The sequence below is a fragment of the Tupaia chinensis genome, unplaced genomic scaffold (assembly GCF_000334495.1).
Source record: "Tupaia chinensis unplaced genomic scaffold, TupChi_1.0 Scaffold000532_1, whole genome shotgun sequence".
In the NCBI taxonomy this organism is placed as follows: domain Eukaryota; kingdom Metazoa; phylum Chordata; class Mammalia; order Scandentia; family Tupaiidae; genus Tupaia; species Tupaia belangeri.
This window is the reverse complement of record NW_006160045.1, coordinates 3,451,275-3,470,605: the sequence shown is the minus strand read 5'-3', so window position 1 is coordinate 3,470,605 and position 19,331 is coordinate 3,451,275. Positions and strand designations below refer to the sequence as shown.

General features: G+C 38.8%; 1 protein-coding gene across 3 annotated transcripts in view; it reads left to right on the top strand.

Annotated features, from left to right (window-relative positions):
• Positions 1–19,331, top strand: part of AKT3 (AKT serine/threonine kinase 3) — a 335,945-nt gene that overhangs the window by 14,156 nt on the left and 302,458 nt on the right. The window contains exon 1 of one of the 3 annotated variants that reach the window (XM_006157223.3): positions 9,344–9,362. The exons of the other annotated variants lie outside the window; for them this stretch is intronic. The gene's annotated coding sequence lies outside the window, so the exon portion shown is untranslated. Of the gene's footprint in view, positions 1–9,343; positions 9,363–19,331 lie in introns of those variants that run through there. 3 annotated transcript variants of the gene reach the window in all.

The window sequence follows — 19,331 nt, the reverse complement described above, 5'->3', positions numbered from 1 at the left end:
TGAGAAAAGGAAAGAGTAAGAATGCACACACATGGCACAGACAAACATACTCAGTGTTTTGTGATCCCCAGAACCAGTCCTAGCCAACTTGGATCATGGGCATCAATCAGTGTGTTCAAGAAGGTCCCAGGAACCTAGGACCTTGCCTGTTGTCTAGTTGCATTACCACTGAACCACTTCATGGCCCCTCATTTCATGTTCATTTTAGAAGAATTTCTTTTTTTCATTGCATATTATTCTAGTCTGTTCTGTCATTAATAGAAAATACCTGAAACCGAGTGATTGATAAGACTAGAGGTTTAGTCTGCTCACAGTTTAGAGGTCAAGGTGCAGGGGTCTTCTGGTTGCGTAACAGGATGATAGAGGGAAAGGGTGCATGCATGTGTGTCCTTGTGTCTGTTTTAGCCCAGTTCTTATAAAGCCATCATTAGTCTTTAATGGTGGGGGCCTTGTACCAATGACCTTAATCCTAATCTCCTAAAGGCCCCTCCTTTCAACACCATGGTTGGATTAAGTTTTCACCTTCTTAGTCCTGTCACATCCAAATCTTGACACGGATTTTTTTGGAAAATACAAACCACAACATATACGGAATTCTGATTTTATAGTTTTATTTCTTATATTACTTTAAAAATGTCTTTGTTTTTCTGGCCACTATTGTTTCTGATGAGAAGTCAGATGTTATTTTGTGTTGTATCTCTCTATATAATATTTTTCTCTGAAAAAAAACTTTGCAAGATTATCTGCAGTTTGATTACTATGTGCCTACGTGTTGCTTTCTTTGTATTTATCCTGTTCAGGATTAACTGAGCTCTTTTGATCTGTAGCTTTGTGTTTTTTTTTTTTTTTTTTTTTGCCAAAATTGGGGAAGTTGTTGGACATTATTTCTTCAGAACGTTTTTTGCTCTTTTTTCTCCTCTGATTTAGATAAGTTGATAATGTCCCACAGGTTGTTGAGACTCTGTTGGTAATTTTTAAAGTCCTTTTTCTTTCAGTTATTCAGATGGTTTGTTTCTATTCTGTTAATTTCACTGACTCGTTTGCCATCTCTAGGCTTTCAGCCCATGCTAGGAATTTGTTCATTTGGCCCTTTATAGCTTCTGTTTATTTGATGAGATTCTCTCTCTTCATTTATTATGACCACATTATTTTGTTTCGCTCTTGACTATATTTTAAGAATTATTTTATTTGACTTTATTTTTATTATTATTAAAAAAATTTTTTTTGAGAAGTTTTTGCTATAGGGCACGTGCGCTCACCAGACAGACAGAGACAGAGAGATGGAAAGTGAGAAATCACCCCCCAGGGTGGATGGCCATGTCACAGTCCCTTCTCCTCCATTCTCCTCTTGGGATCTTGAGCATGAACGCATACGTGCCCGGCATGTTTTAAGCCACCGGGTCTGGGATGTGAACTGCGGTCGACTACATGGGAGTCCAGTGACATAGCCATTACACTAACTGCTGGTCCCTCTATTATGGTTATTATTATTATTATTTAATTTGATCAGAGATACAGACAGACAGAGGGAATATGAGAAAGCAAGCTGCCAGGCTCAGAACTTGAACCATGGCTGGTCATGTAGGAGTCCAGTGCCCCTAACCACCATCCTACCTGCTGGCCTCACCCTTGAATAGTTTTATAGTAGTTTCTTAAAGTTCTGTCTGCTAGTTCTTTTTTTTTAGACAGGTGTCATAAAATTCGGTTTCACTAGTTCAATCTCATGTAATCCTTCTTTTGTTGAGTTTGCAGTGTTACTATGGTCTGATCTTTCTGTTTAAGTCCTGGAAGTTCAGAAATATGATCTCAGAGTTATCAAAAACGTGTATTCAATAGTACTTATCAGAGTCTTTTTCATTAATTTCCTTAAAAAGCAATTTTTGTATTGAAGCCTATTACGAAATGTTTAGAAAGAGCATCAGAATAAAGTAACTATAGACCATGAAACTTAAAATGGCCATGGTTTGAGATCTGATTTTACCATAACCGAAAATTGACAAATTTGATCCTTCCTATGAAAAGCTGTGTTAGACTATTTAGCATGACAAATATGACTAATCACATGTAACACATAATAGATACTTAAGAATCTCATACAATTTTGGAAGACCCTTTGACACAAATTTGTATAGGCACAGAGCTAAACATCATTTCATATTTGACAGTGTTTCCCATATAATTTCAACATGTCAGAAAGTCTAATCTTTATTTATTTATTTATTTTAAATGGTGGCAATACTCAGCACTTTTTTCTTGTTAGCAAAAGTACATGAAATGTAAATGTAGTGTTAAAAGAAAAGCCACAGCTTTAACCTGAGATCGAATTTTTCTAAAAGTGATTCCAAAGTATTTCATTTCTACAACACACAAAGAATTTAACATTGGCACAAATACTTTTTTTTTTTCATTTGGGTCACAATAACTTTTGTCTTGTATGAAAACAGCATATTTGGAGATAGAGACTTAAATATTAAGAAATCAAATTTAGACTCCTCAAGGAAAGTGAATACATGACTAGTTGCTTGCACCAAAAATACTGAAAAAGATGTCTATCTAACATGGAATTTTAATTCATTTATGTTGGATTCTCTTGATGGTTTTTTGTTGTCTTATGTCTGTGGTTTTCTCTTTAGTTTTCCTGGGAAAGCACTCCCTTCAGTACTTCTTGAAGAGCTGGTCTGGTGTTGGTAAATTCTTTCAGGTTTTGTTTATCTGAGAATGTTTTTTATCTTCTCTTCCCATTTGAAGGGTAATCTTGCTGGGTATATTAATCTTGGTTGAATTAATCTGTGTGCTAATTCTAACTTGAGGACTTTCTTGGAGTTGGTTCCTGTTGACTGTTTTTTTTCTTTGTTTTTAATGATACTTTTCTATTTTTGTCACATGTCTGGTGATTTTTCACCTGTGTGCAGTTACTGTAATTATATGCATAAATATTTTTATGTATATATGCATATGTATGTGTATATTTATGTATCTATACAGATATATGCATACATACACTTCAACTGTGGTCAGCCATGTGGGGTTTAACTCTCTTAACCACCAGGCCATGGGGCTGGTCCTATTGGGATTCTTTTTTTTTTGGAGAGATTTTCACTGTAGGGCGCGTGGGCTCGCCCGACACACAAGAGACAGAAAGCGAGAAATCACCCCCCAGGGGGGATGGTCACGCCGCAATCCCTTCTCCTCCATTCTCCTCTCGGGATCTTGGGCACGCACGCACACGCGCCCGGCGTGAGTTTTAAGCCACCGGGTCCGGGACACGAACTGCGGTCGACTACGTGGGAATCCAGCGACATAGCCATTACGCTAACTGCTGGTTCCCGGGATTCTTTTTTTTTTAAGAATTATTTTTATTTAATTTTTAAATTTATTCATTCACTTTATTTTAATTTGACCAGACACACACACTCACACACACACAGAAAGTGAGAAAGCAAGCTGCCAGTTCCAGGACTCAGACCATGGTGAGCCATGTGGGAGTGTCCAGGACCTTAACCACCATGCCACCTGCTGGTCCCCCCGATTGGGATTCCTTTAAGAAATAGTTTATTAGTACTGGTGGGAGAGGGACTTGCAACTTTTTAGGAGGAAGGCTACCCCCACACACACATTGCTTGAATAATATTGTACACTGTTCTACATACTAGTGGGAATGCAGAGAAGTTAAGTTGTAACTGTTCACCTTGTTTTATCTCTATCTCCATAGTGCCCATATTCTTCGATGTAACACTATTTTAATCAGTATTTGATGAATGAATGAGGAAGAAAATGATAGTTTTAAGGGCTCAAATAGTGTTATGTCCCAAATATGAAGGCAAGAAACTAGAAATTTGGATAGCTGAGGCAATGCAGGAAATAACTGACTAGATTACAGTTATGACAGTAGCTTATATCAAGGGCAGTGTTGGGATCTAGAACATGTTATGTATTGGGTTGTTGAAAAAGTCATAGAGCATTTTTGCATAGAAAACCAAAAAAGTACGTCATGATTTTCCCTATTTTTTTTCTACAACCCATTATTGGTCAAGTTTCCACGTGTAGCAAACCAGAACCAACAGGGTAGAAATTAGTAGAATTGACTGAATGGTTATTTGTGCCAGTGGTGGCTGGCAGTACCATGATGGTCCCAAAAGGGGCGAGTAGTACAGTATGTAAGTCAGGTAAGTAGGGAACTAGAGTGGGAATATGGTATTGTTCATGGTTATAGAACATTGATGTCTATTTTAAGGGTAATTTTTGCTTTACTCTTAGAACTATAAAATACTTCTGAGTTTATAAAACCTAACTTTTTAAGCATGTAAGAAGACTCTTTTTTACTATGTTTCTTTTTTTTTCTTTTTAAATTTATTTTGGAGAGTTTTTTTTTTTTTTTTTTTTTTTGCTATAGGGTGCGTGCACTCGCCAGACAGAGAGACAGAAAGCTAGAAATCACCCCCCATGGGGGATGGCCACGCCGCAGTCCCTTCTCCTCCATTCTCCTCTTGGGATCTTGGGCACGCACACACACATGCCCGGCGTGAGTTCTAAGCCACTGGGTCCGGGACGCGAACCGCGGTCGACTACATGGGAGTCCAGCAACATAGCCATGATGCTAACTGCTGGTCCCTCTACTATGTTTCTTATGGAATGTTCATCCCAGATATGTGGGCAACTAAAATCTCACTGTATAAAGTATGTTTCATTATTATAAATCTCTTCTTGGGATCTTGGGCACACACACACATGCGCCCAGCATGAATTTAAGCCACCAGGTCCAGGACGTGAACTGCGGTTGACTACATGGGAGTCCGCAACATAGCCATTATGCCATCTGTTGGTCCCAGTGTTTTCATTATTAATAGCATTTTTATTCCAGAGGGCATATTCTCATGCACATGAGGCACACATACACAAACACACACACACACACACACACACACACACACACAGAGGACATTCCCTAATGTGGCCTGGTCATGCCAGAATCCTCTCTCCTCCAGTTCTCCATCCTGTCAAGATTCTTGTGCATGCACATGTACAACTGGTATAAAATTGGTGGGGCTAGGTCTCAAACCATAGTCAGCCATGTTAGGTCCAGTTTTCTCTGCACAGCACATAATTGCTGCACTACAAGGCTGGCCCATTATTTTTATTATGATGTCCCTTTCTGGAGAAGATGAGAGTGAAAGAGGAGTTATTAATCCATCAGGATTCCTCTTATTGTCTAACCTAAGTATTGGGTCTCTTCCTTAGGCTGCATCTATTATGTTTTTTAAATTTATATTTGTCTATGGCAGTTTCTTTTATAATTCATTATTGGATTTTCAAGTTCTAATGGTTGGATTCAGTGCTAGTTCTTTGTTGTAATACTTCTGTTGAACACTTTTTCTTAAATGTGTTTACTGCTAAAGCAGCAAGTACTGTACATACATTTTTTTCTTTAGTCAGGATTCGGTAAGGCTAAATGATAGTCATATTTTAATCCTCTGGTTAAGCTTTATAAGTAAAACTGTTTGCCCTATTAGACATTAACTTTTTTATTTTACACAGTTGGAAGTTAGGCCAGTCTATTTAAAATCCATAGGTAAAGACCCATCTGTGGTGGTACAAAGATAGCGCCTCTGTTTGGGAAACTGGAAGCTGCATGGGAGGCCTGGATTTGGCTCTTGAGTCAACCTGAACATGCACGGTTCAGTTATATTTTGCCAGAAATCCTGAGGTTAGGCTAGAATCAAGGAGGCTAGAGCGGAAGGATTTTGACATAAGTGAGACCCTGTTAAAAATACCTATCTCGGGACCAGCAGTTGGCATAATGGCTATGTCACTGGACTCCCATATGGCCGACTGCGGTGCAAGTCTCAGACCTGGTGGCTTAAACTTATGCCAGGTGTGTGTGTGCGTGCGTGCCCAAAATCCAGAGAGGAGAATGGAGTAGAAGGGATTGCGTCATGGCCATCCCTTCTGGGGTACAATTTCTCGGTGTCTATTTGTCTTTCTCTGTCTTTCCAGCAAGCACATGCACCCTATAGCAAAAACGTCTTGAAAAAAACCTATCTCAGGCTGGTAGGTGACATGGTGGTTAAGGCACTAGACTCCCACATGGCCTTCCATAGTTTGAGTACGCAACATGGCAGCTTGCTTTCTCACTTTCTGTTTTTCTCTTTCCAGTCTAATTTAAAAAAAAAAAAAATATATATATATATATATATACACACACACACATACACACACACACACATAAACACACACAGAGACACACACACATATAATTAAATAAAAAATAATATATATAATTAAATAATTCTTCAAAAATATACCTCTTTCTCTCATAAAGGAAAAAGTAAATAAATAGAACCTATGGACCAAGAAAAAGATGATTAAGTGTATTTTTAAATATATCAATCAGAAAAACTAAAAATAAAAATAAAAGTAAAAATTGGGAAGGAAGAGCAGAGAACAGTTTATTTTCTCATTTTCATTTTCAGTTGATATAGGTGAAAAGAAACAGGCATAATACCAAAAGTATCCAAAAATGACTGTTTTTGAGAAGTGGGATGGAGATGATATGTGTGTATGTATGGAAATGGTAGAAGAAAAACCTTTATTTTTAAGTCTAAAATTCTTTCTTATACTACCGAGTTACTACGTTGTATATATATTAGTTAATAAGATATCCTGCATGATTCCCAATTTGAGAAGGTGAAACCATAACTTACTGTTATATGATATATTGATAGGTGTATAGAAATTGACTTGATGGGGGCTAGCAGTTGGCGTGGTAGTTAAGGTGTTGGACTCTCACATGGCCAACCATGGTTCAAGTCCTGGGCCCAGCAGCTTTCTCTCTCTCTCTCTCTCTCTCTCTCTCTCTGTGTTGCTCTCTGGTCAAGTGAAAGTAAATCAATAAATCACTAAAGTTAAATAGTTCTTTAGAAAAAATTGACTTGATGGAGCTATACCAAATATTAAAAGTGGTTTTCTCCTAATTTTGTGTAGTGTAATGATGTAAATAAATTATTTTTTAAAGAAATCTTGAACAATACTTAAAGAGTCCTAGGTGAGGATGGTTTTCCAATGGAAGTTTCACCTCCAGAGTCCTATGTCACTAATTTGTAGTTGTCAATGGCTGTGGCCTCTTCTAGCTGACTGGGAAAGCCTGGAACAGACTGTGAAAGAAAAGCAGTCCAGAGCAGCCTGTCAATTCCATAATACTCATAAATCTTTTATTTTTTACCATTTCTTTTTTTTGTAGAGTTTTTTTGTTTGTTTGTTTGTTTGTTTTTTTTGCTATAGGGCCTGTGTGCTCGCCAGAGAGAGACAGAGAGAGACAGAGAGAGAAAGCGAGAAATCACCCCCCCCCAGGGGGGGGATGGCCATGCCGCAGTCCCTTCTCCTCCATTCTCCTCTCGGGATCTTGGGCACGCATGCACAGGCGCCCTGCGTGAGTTTAAGTCTCCAGGTCCGGAACGTGAACCGCGGTCGACTATAGGGGAGTCCAGAGACATAGCCATTACACTAACTGCGGGTCCCAATCCCCATAAATCTTGAAGGCCTCAGTAAAGCAAAAACCTGAGACTTTGGTTCTCTCTCATGACCATTGGGTATGTTTCATTCAGGAAGATTTGCTTTAATTTGTTCTAGCAAGCTGCAGTGCTGCAAAAGGGTTATAGATTTTACAATGTAACCCTTATCTTTTCTTATTCCCAGGAAACTCGAGGTCGTATGTTAAAACAAACAAACAAACAAACAAACAAAACCCAGCCAATCAGTTACCTGCATTATTTGAAAAGAAACAGTGTAAACTCTTAACAACTAGTAATCTCCCCTCTTGGTTGCCATTTCCATGAGCATATGTCTGAGAAACTAGAACTTTGTTTATCCAGGTAATTTATCTTAAGCCGTAGTTCAGATAAACCACTTTTATTTCATTTAAGGAAAAAAAAAATGGTTTTCTCTGGGTGATGAGATTTGTTTCCCTTCATTATGTTATCAGACTTTATAAATGTGCTAGAAAAAAAAATTAAGAGATTTTTGTTAGAGGGTGCATACATTTGTCAGGAGAGACAGAAAATGAGAAATCACCCCAGGGGGAATGGCCATACTGCAATCCCTTCTCCTCTATTCTTCTCTTGGGATTTTGGGCACACACTCACATGTGCCTGGTGTGAATTTTAAGCCACCAGGTCCGGAACTTGCACCACGGTTGACTTTGTGGGAGTCCAGCAATGTAACCATTACACCATCTGCTGGTCCCTAGAATTTTTTTTTTTTAAGAATTATTTATTTTTATTTATTATTTTTTACTTAGGCCAGAGAGAGGCAGAGAGAGGGAAAGTGAGAAAGCAAGCTGTCAGGTCCGGGACTTGAACTACAGTTAGCCATGTGGGAGTCCAGCATCCCAACCATGATGCCACCTGTTGCCCCAGAACTTTTGTTTTTTTGGAGGGGTTTTTGCTATAGGGCATGTGCACTCGCCAGAAAGACAGAGAGAGACAGAGAGACAGAAAGCGAGAAATCACCCCCTGGGGGATGGCCATGCCGCAATCCCTTCTCTTCCATTCTCTTCTTGGGATCTTGGGCACGCACGCATGCACACGTGCTCAGCATAAGTTTAAGCCACCTGGTCCGGGATTAGAACCATAGTTGACTACATGGGAGACCAGTGACATAACCATTATGCCAACTGCTGGTCCCCAAGAACTTTTTAAAAGAGAGATATTTTGCTATAGGGCTCATATGCTCGCCAGAGAGACAGAAAGTGAGAAATCACCTTCCCCCGAGGGAAATGGCCATGCCACAATTTCTTCTCCTCCATTCTCATATTGGGATTTTGGGCATGCATACACATGCATTCAGCTTGAGTTTTAAGCCGCTGGGTCTGGGACTTGAACTGCAGTTGACTACATGGGAATCTAGTGACATAGCTATTACCCCATCTGCTGGTACCTAGAACTTTTTTTAATCAAGGGAATTGTACTCCATATTTTTAGAATATTTGTAAATGTATTTGTATAGTAAGCATTCTGCTGAAAAAAAAAAAAAGATCCAGTTGATGGTAACAGATCAAAGATAGGTTTATTATTTTCTTCACTTAAGGGCAGAGGTGGGCAGTTAGTGGTCAGTGAGCAGATCAAGATTAGAATCATCAGAGTTTTAACTTCACTCTTTCTGTTTCATTGTGTTCTGAACACTTGTTGCTTCAAGGTTCCAGGCTGATAGAAACAAGTATACCTCTGTTCAAAGCAGATAAATGGGAGGTGGCTAGTGTTGGCCACATGTCCTTTATATTGGGAAAATAGCAGCTTTCTCAGAACCTCACTTTCAGACTTCTGTTTATGTCCTGTTGTCCAGATCTGGGTTATCTGCTTCTCTTTGCGGTGAGAAAGCAAGTTTGTGGTTTGTAATTTCTGTGTTTGGTTATGGCAATGGCAAAGGGATTTGGTAATTGATATTATGTTAGCCAACTGTCAGTGTTTGCCACAAAATTCTTGACAAATATAACAATAATGTTTGTACTTTAGCTCTCGGTCAGATTTCTAGGAGAGGCAATAGTCTTTTCACAGGTTAGATTGAAAATTTGGCACACAAACATTCCTGAAAATTGACTTTTGTGGAGATGGTGTAGTCATTTTGTCTGGTTTTAGAAGTACTAGGTTTATGCTCTCTTCCTTTTATTTATGTATTTATTTTATTGATAAAGCATGTGTGCTTACCAGAGAGACAGAAGGAGGGGGAGGAGGAAGCAAGTACCTCTCAATGGAGTAGTCATGCCGCAATCCCTCTTGCATTTCTCCATCCTGACATGAGTTTGGGAACATAACACATTTGTGCCAAGCATGTTTTTTCAAGTCACTGGGGCTGGGATTTAAATCTTTGTTGGCCATGTGATACCTAGTTCCTTTAGCCAGTAGGAGTTGGGGTCAGTTCTATATTCCCTTCTTAAAAACATATTTGGTATTCTGAAGCGATAGTGAATTAGAGGTTAGTGTGTAAAATGATCCCCAGATTGGCTTTATTCTACTTGTAGAATCCAAATTTTAATTTCTAACAGTAAACTAATGGTTCTGTATCATTCAGTTTAGTGGATCAGGTCAATTATGTAGAGCTTTTATTTATTTATTTATTTTTAAGTCAGAGTTTGCAATGAAACCAGTAATCTCAGGTTTTTACTCGTTACAATTCCAACTGCCCAACCCAAATAATACTGGGTCAGTGAAAAATACCCAAATTACATAATTTGAGGTATAAAGTATTATATTTACTTGGGTTTTCTTAAATCTGCACATTTTAATGGGCAATAAAACTTTTTAAAACTTTTCTAAAACATTTTTATAATACAGATCTATATTGTCATTGTGACGTTTATAGGTTTTTAAAGCATCAAAATTAAATGATTTAAATATTGCTACTCTTGAGTTAGACTTGTTTATAAAAGTTAGGTTTTAATAGTTGTGTTTATCAATTGATAAACTTTTATGTTAATTTTTTTATAATGAGAAATATTTAGAAATACTTTCTAGTCCAAACAGGTGTTTATTGCCTTATGCTTTTTAAGATATAACACGTGTGCATGCACTTGTGAGAGTTGGTGGGGATCACTTTTCACAGGGTCTGTTCACACCATAATCCCTTTCCTCTAGACCTCCAGTCTGTCAGACCATGGGTACTGGTGTGTGTACTCACTGTGTTTTGGCCGATCAAGTTGGGAATTTGAACTGTGATCACTGTGTGGGATCCAACTTCTTTTGAGCAGTGCATTAGACCTCTGCTATCAGACCTGCCTTGCTTCATGTTTTACTTTAAGTAAATAAGCATATTCATTTCTAGTATCCTGATAAACTAATTTCTTTATTTACCTTTAGAGAAATATCTTATGTGCTGGAAACTGAGGAAGATACTAAAATGAAGAGACAGGCCATCTGCCCTCATAGAGTCTAAAATCTAGTGGGGGAGAAAGACTCCTTAAGATGAGTCAGTCTCCTTATCTGTCAAATGGGGATAATGGTAGTAGCTACCTACCTCATGAGGGTTGTTGTGAGAGTTAACTGAGTCAAATCATCTAGAAGACTTAGAATTATGGCAGGTAAATGCTCCATAAAGGTTACTATTACTATTATTTGTACAAAATAGAGGTGTGTACAAAGTGCTTTGGAAGTACAAAAAGGCAGGTATTAACTTTCTAGAGAGCTGGTTGTGGGGGGTTGGTGGTGATAAAATTTTAACCTGCTCTCAATTCTACTTCATAGTTTCCCTGGCTACTGTAATGTACCTAAGTGGATACTAAGTCCTCAAAAACTGTTGAGTGAGTGACTCAGAGAATGAGAACACACTTACATAAGTGGAATTTTAAAGACTCCTTCTTAAAACATCTTAAGTAGATGTCAGAAAAATGCAACATGAAAATTTAGAAGTCAATTTTCCCTGCCTGACTTAACCCACAGATAGAATTTAGGATAGCTTTTCAAGTAAGTCAGTAATAGAAGATAATGTAAAACATGGAAAAAACTATTATGTTTTAGCCAGTCTTTTGAAATAAGTTGGATATTCAAATGATCTAGGATAATATATTCTAGCAAGAGCTTGGTCCACAAGTAATACCTATAGACTGTAGATAATATATTTTGTCACCGTTGTGCTATTGTAGATGAGTATAGCTTGCATCAGTTATCTAGTGCTGTTTAATATTTAGTAATAACCATGATTTATTATTTTTCAGAATTGATTCTATGATTCCTTTATTAATCTCACCTAGGGTCAGTCATGTGGCTTCTCTTAGGAGGTAACTGGACTGAATGGGGAGATACTAGACTGCCTTTCTCCCATATGTGGGTCTTGGTGCCAGATATTAGCTGGAGTGCCTCAATTCTCCCCCATGTTGCCTTTCTCCAGCAGGACAATTGAGACCATTTTAGAGTCAAGGAACTGTTGGACTTAAAATTCCCAGCCTCTTCACATGACCAGTGGTATTAAAATTTAGAAATGGATTATGGGAAAGATCAAATCCAGGACCCATTCAGGAAAACATGGTCTACAGGTGAAGCTAAGGGTGTGCCTTTAAAATTCTTTAAGACCTCCCAAAGATCCAAGATATTGCCACAAGGAAGTGTTTAGTAAAATACACAGAAGGAGAAATTCCACATGTTCTTTCTCATGTGGAAATTGAAAAAAAAATAACCTCATATTAGTAGAGATAAAGAATGACTCCTAGAGGTTGGGAAGGATTCATGGGCGTGGGTGTGTGGAATACAAGGATGTTGATTAATGGAAACAAAATTCCAGCTAGATTAGAGGAACAGTTTCTAGTTTATAAAATACAATAGGGAGAATATTGTTAACAATTTACTGTGAATATCAGAGTAACCAAAAAAGAGGATTTTGAATGTTTCCAATATGAAATAGTAACAAACGGGTGAGATAATGGATGTACTAATCACACTGATTAATTCGATCATTACACATTGTATTCTTGCCCTAAAAAAATCACAGGGTACCCTTGGTACCCTCACAAATATGTGCAACTATTATATGTTAATAAAAACAAAAAGGATGATAAGAGCCTTACTTAAGATAAAAAGGACTTATTTATGAGTGTGACCTTTGTCTAGTGGAATAAGCCATAAAAAAGAGAAAGACCAGCAGATGGCGTAGAGGTTATTAAGGCAGTTGGATCCCACATTGCCTGTTTGACAGCTTGAGTCCCAAACCCCACAACTTTGAAAAACATGCTGAGTGTATGTGTATACATGCCCCAAATCCTAAAAGAATAGAGAAGGGATTGCAGCATGACCATCTTCCTAGGGGGTGATCTTTCACTTTTCCTCTCTTTGTCCAGTGAGCATGCACACCGTATAGCAAAAACAAACAAACAAACAAACAAAAAAAACACACAAATGAATGACAATTACTCTTCAGATATATCTTCAAAGATGACTGCTGGATTTCTTCACTGTAAGCATATTGCCATTTATAAATCTATGAGGTGATGATTCCTAACAAACTTTCATTTTAGTTATAACTTCCACTGATGATAATTACTTGGATCAATCTTTACTTTACAAATTATAAGGAAATACCTTTAAAAAAAGTTGATTTATTATCTCTCGTGTGTGTGTGTGTGTGTGTGTGTATGAAAGAGAGAGAGAATGAGACAGATACCTCCAATGGGGTCTCACTATGCCATGATCCTTCCCCTAGCCAGAATCATGAGCACTTCTGAGGGAACTCCTGGTGGTTCAAGTCACCCTGGGATCCAAACTCAAGACCTCCCATATGACTCCAGCATGGCATAGCACCATTCCACTGCCCACACTATCATGGCTGGGCCAGAAATTGCCTTTTTTTTTTTTTTTAGAATTATTTTATTTAGCTAACTTTCCTTCCTTCCTTCCTTTCTTTCTTTCTTTCTTTCTTTCTTTCTTTCTTTCTTTCTTTCTTTCTTTCTTTCTTTCTTTCTTTCTTTCTTTCTTTCTTTCTTTCTTTCTTTCTTTCTTTCTTTCTTTCTTTCTTTCTTTCTTTCTTTCTTTCTTTCTTTCTTTCTTTCTTTCACCACAGAGGGACCGAGTGTGGAGGAGGGGAAATGAGAGAGCAAGCCCCCAGGTCCAGGACTTGAAGAGGTTGTCCATGTGAGAGTCCAGCACTCTTAACCACTGAACCACCTTTTGCTACAGGGTGTATGCACTCACCACAAAGACAGAAAGCAAGAAATCATTCCCCAGGGGGGATGGCCACCCCATAATCCCTTCTCCTTCATTCTCCTCTCGGGATCTTGGGCATGTACGCACGTGCGCCTGGCATGAGTTTAAGCCGCCGGGTCCGGGACTTGAACTGCGGTCGACCACATGGGAGTCCAGCGACACAGCCATTATGCCAACTGTGGTCTCTCATAAGTTGCTTTTTAATGGACATATGTAGTAGATTCATATTCTCAAGGAAAGATGCCCTGCCACCACTGAAGTAACTTACTTTTTAAAAATTATTGGGATTATGGCTTTGATGATGATTATTGTTTGAGGTCTGTGTATGTTTACATTTGTTAATGGGTAGTTTTGAAAAACTTTGATTTCACTTAAAACAGTAAGGTAATTTTAAATCTGTCAGATGGTGAGGCAGGCTCATCAGTCATGGTATACTTACTGAGTGCTGTCTAAAGTGCAAGGAAATCATAGCAGAGAATACAGTGTACTTAATTATTAAAAATAATGTACCTTAATATTAAAAATCATAGCCCTCAAATATTTACATATTTCAGAAGGTAAGACATACATGTATGTATGGATAGAATAATATTCTCAACTAAAGTGCTCAATGACCGGTATGGTCAATGTTTATTCATTGTTCAAAAAGCTGTCACAGTTCATTTTGACATATGCAAAGTGAGGCAGGCAGGTGAAGTGTCTTAAGATGCCACTGACATTCTTATTCTGGACCTTTCAAGCATTCTTTCCAGTAAATACTTACCAAGTACCCATCTTTTTTTTTTTTTAAGAATTATTTTTATTTAACTTTATTTAATTTGACCATAGACAGAGAGAGAGAAAGTAAATGAGACACAGTGAGACACAGGGAAAGTGAATCTGCCAGGTTTGGGACTTGAACCACGGTCAGCCACATGGGAGTCCAGCGCCCCTAACCATCATACCACTTGCCATCCTCCCATGTTTTAACAACCAAAAACATAAAATTAATAAAACATATCATTTGCCCCTGCAATAGTTATTGAGTGAAATGAAAAGCATAGGACTCTGCATTACCAAAAATAATCTCGAAGATTGTGATAAAATAACATTATCTTCTCAGTGCCTATGTATAGAAGGGGGAACTAGGAATTCATGTTTAATGATAGGTAGGTTTGTTGTAGGAAAGGCATCATGGAAGAAGTGCCATAGGCATATTTTAGGTTGAGACTGGAAGAGGGTATTTTAGACAGGAAGGGATGGATCATCATTCTGAGAAGTGTAATTGTGCATGCCATGATTTTAGGGAGACAAATGTCATTTTCAGAAACTTTGGGAGTGGTCATGATTTGAGAGGGAATTATAATAATGGTTTTCAGCTTTTTGTGTGTGTGTACACATGTGTATATAGTTTTTCTCATTTAGGAAGACAAACACAGTTGGAATTTTTTTTTTTAAAAGATTTCGTTTAATTTTATTCATTGTCATTATTTCACTTTATTTTTTCTGAAGCTGACCAGAGAGAAACAGAGAAGGAACGTGAGAAAGCATTTTGCCAGGTCTGGGACTTGAACCACAGTCCACCATTTGGGAGTCCAGCCGCCTTAACCACCACACCACCTGCCGGCCCCAATAATTCTGTTTAATTAAGAGAGATTTTTGGTGTAAGGTACATGTGCTCACCAGAGAGACATAGAGAGACAGACAGAAAGTGAGAAATCACCACCACCCCTGGGGGGGGTGGCCATGCCACAATACCTTTTCCTCAATTCTTCTCTTGGGATCTTGGGCACACATGCACATGCACCCGGCATGAAGTTTAAGCCACTGGGTCTGGGACTTGAACTACGGTAGATTATGTGGGAATCCAATGATGTAACCATTATGCCATCTGCTGGTCCTCGCAGTTGGAATTTTAAATATAGGTATAATTTTTCTTTTCTTTTTCTTTTTTTTTTAAAAGAAAAATTTGCCAGAGGTCTTTCGCACTTGCCAGAGAGAGAATGAGAGGAGAAAGAACCCTCCATGTTTTCACGGTCATGTTACCATCCCTTCTCTTCCATTTCTCCCTTCCTTCAGGATTTTGGTCACACATGCACATGTATCTGGCATGTTTTCCAAATTGTCCAGTCTAGGACTTGAACTGCATGGTCATCCATGTGGGATCTGGGTACCTCTCCACCAGGCCATGAAGCCAGTCTTATAAGGGTAGATACACTTTTTCAAAAAAGTTTATGGAGGGACCAGCATTTAGCATAATGACTATGTTGCTAGACTCCCATGGAGTCGACCGTGGTTCGCATCCCAGATCCGGGGCCTAAAACTCAAGCCAGGTGCGTGTGCGTGCGTGCCCAAGATTCTGAGAGGAGAAGGGATTGCAGCATGGCCATCCCCCTTGGGAGGTGATTTCTCACTTTCTATCTCTCTGTCTGTCTTTCTGGTGAGCGCACATGTCCTATAGAAAAAAAAAATGTTTATGGAAAGATGAGCATCAAACTAAAGAATGAACTTAAAACACAACTCTACTAACAATTATAGAATGAGAATAGGAGACTTCTGTAGAAAAATACAGTAGTGGGAACCAACAGTTAGCGTAATGGCTATGTTGCTGGATTCCCATGTAGTCAGCCGCGGTTTGTGTCCCGGACCCGGTGGCTTAGAACTCACGCCGGGCGCGTGTGCGTGCGTGCCCAAGATCCCGAGAGGAGAATGGAGGAGAAGGGATTGCGGCGTGACCATCCCCCCTGGGGAGTGATTTCTCGCTTTCTGTCTCTATGTCTCTGTCTGTCTGGCGAGCGCACACGCCCTATAGCAAAAACCTGTCCAAAAAGAAAAAAGAAAGAAAAATACAGTAGTAATTATTAGGACATAAGAGAATAAAGATAGTAATGTTATTAGGACCAATGGACAAGAGATTTTATAAGAGGAAATTTAATAATGTCACCTATAATTGTATTCAGGGAAATAAAAGCTATAAAGGTCCATTGAATTTGACAATAAAAGAATATTATGAATTCAGCTTTAGTGCTTTTTTTTGGTGGAGTGAAAGCTAGTTTTTTGGGGAATAAGGAAAGAATGATTGATGGTTAATACTAGAATTAAACCATTTGAACAATTTGATGGCAAAAAGTAGGATAATAATACAATAAGGACAAATACAGGTTTGACCAAATACAGGTTTTCTTTTTTTTTTTTTTCAAGTTAAACCTTTTATGTGTATGTGATGGCCCAGGGGAACATGCTAATAGAGCAGGACATACTCTAGTTGGCTGAAAAAGAATAATTGATGGAGTGAAAACAAAGAAGGAGATGAGGACATAGGTGAAGGCATAAGTCTTTGATAGAAGGAGAGAAGAAGCTTCAGCTCAGTTCAAAGTAGAGGTGAGTCTGAAGGAAGAACAGAGGAAAGGAAGAATTATAAAGGAAGAGAAAAGGAAAGGAGGAACTGATCTGTGGTAGCTGTGATACTCTCTGAATTTGAAGAGAAAAATATCATCATGATTTTAGAACTTCCTTTTCCAGTCATGGATCCCAGGAGCATGAAAAGAAGAAGTCCCCACTCACCCAGCATAATCTGTAGTGGGAGAGTGGCATGGCAGAAGGCAAAAAAAGCAAGGGAGTGGAGACGTATTTTCTACCATTAGGAAAACTTCAATACAAAAACAAACCAACCCATACCAATGTGCTCTAGTATTATATAAAAGTGCAATTATTACTAACATGTAAGATTTTAAACCTCATTTAGGAACACTGAATGTATTACATGTTATGGTACCACACATGAGAGAGATTGGTGATAGGGATAGAGTAGAAGGGAAGCACCCTTGACAGTAGGGTCACGCTGCAGTCTCTTTTCCCCAGACCTCCTATTACTCAAGATCCTGGACATCCCTACACACTCATGTATTTTCAGGCCAACTTGAGTGTCCAGACTTGTGTTTGATCATGTGGTCTCTTGCCTTGCAGGTCACTGTGTTGTTGTGCCACAGCAGCTGGGCCTAAATGTAGTACTTTTAATATGCTAATTTAAAATCTTTGTTACTGGGACCAGCAGATGGCATAGTGGTTACATCACCGGACTCTCATGTAGTCGATGTGGTCTGAGTCCTGGGCCCGGACGCTTAAAACTCATGCCGGGTGCGTGTGTGCATGTGCTTAAGATCCTTAGAGGAGAATGGAGGAAAAGGGATTGTGGCATGGCCATCCCCCTGGGGGGTGATTTTTCATTTTCTGGCTGTTTCTCTGGCGAGTGCATGTGCCCTGTAACAAAAATCTCTCAAAAGAAAACTTTGTTACTATGTGAATTAAAAAGTATATTTTATATAGGTAAAATTTTTAATTGGCTTAGCCTTTAAATGTTTAAAAATCTTATAATTTATCATTTTTTTAACTCTGGTCTTCTAGTTGGAATAGTCAGGACTATTAACATTTTAAGCAGTAAGGACCCAGCTCAAGCTTAAGCAGTAAGTAAAAATTAAAGGAGAACGTGGTTTCATTAGATTCTGAAAATGGGACTCTGAGATGGGCTGATCTCAGGCTGCCTGGAGGCAGGAAGCCTGGTTATGAAGTCCAGGTTCTTTTTCTTGCTCCATCGTTGGTCCTTCCATCTGTGATGGCCTCGTTCTCTAGCAGGCTTTTGCTCTTTGGTTACTGGCAGCCCCAGGCCAACATCATCATGGTTCACTGTCCAAAAGGAAGATAGAATCTGTGTTCGTCCTTGTATCACTTTTTCCCTCACCTCTAGTCTGTTACTAGAACCAGGAGTTATATGCTCTGATAATCTAGAGGCTGGGTCATGTGTTCAGTTCTTAAAGAAGGTCAGCATGACTGAGTTGAAGGAGTGGTAACATTTTTGCATGTTTCTTTCTAGTGTTATTTTTGTAAATAGTCTTGTATATGTGTGTACATTTGTGGGAGTAATCCCAAAGCAAAGATTACTTGCACCTACCTTGATGGTTCATAATACAGAGATGAAATGAAGAGGGAGCAGCTCAAGAGAGGACCTTGGGGAGCTGAATGTGAAAATGATGTGTTCTCTGGGGTTGGCTCATATTCTTTTTTTTTTTTTTTAAAGAATTATTTAATTTAACTTTATTTATTTATTTATTTATTTATTTATTTAAATTTGACTAGAGAGGGACAGAGTGAGAGCGAGAGGGAAAGTGAGAAAGAAACCCGCCATGTCCAGGACTCAAACCATGGTTGACCATATGGGAGTCCAGCATCCTTAAGCACCATGCCGCCTGCCGGCCCCATATTTTTTTTTTTAAGAGAGATTTTTTGCTATAGGGTGTGTGCACTCGTGAGAGAGACAGAGAGAGAGAGAAAACGAGAAATCACCCCCCCTCCCCAGGAGGATGGCCGTGTCACAGTCCCTCCTCCATTCTCTTTTTGGGATTTTGGGCATGCATGCATATGCGTCCGGCATGAGTTTTAAGCCATTGGGTCCAGGACTCAAACCAGAGTTGACTATGTGGAAGTTCAGTGATGTAACCATTACACCTTCTGCTGGTCTCAACACATATTCTATTTTTGGGCTGTTTTATATCTTTTGATTTTATTAAAAGCTTTCTGAGGGGTCACAGGCTTGTAAAGTGATAAAATACAACATTCTGAGAAGCATTCTCACATGAGGTTCCCAATTCAAGTCCGGTGACCTCTCTCAGGACATGA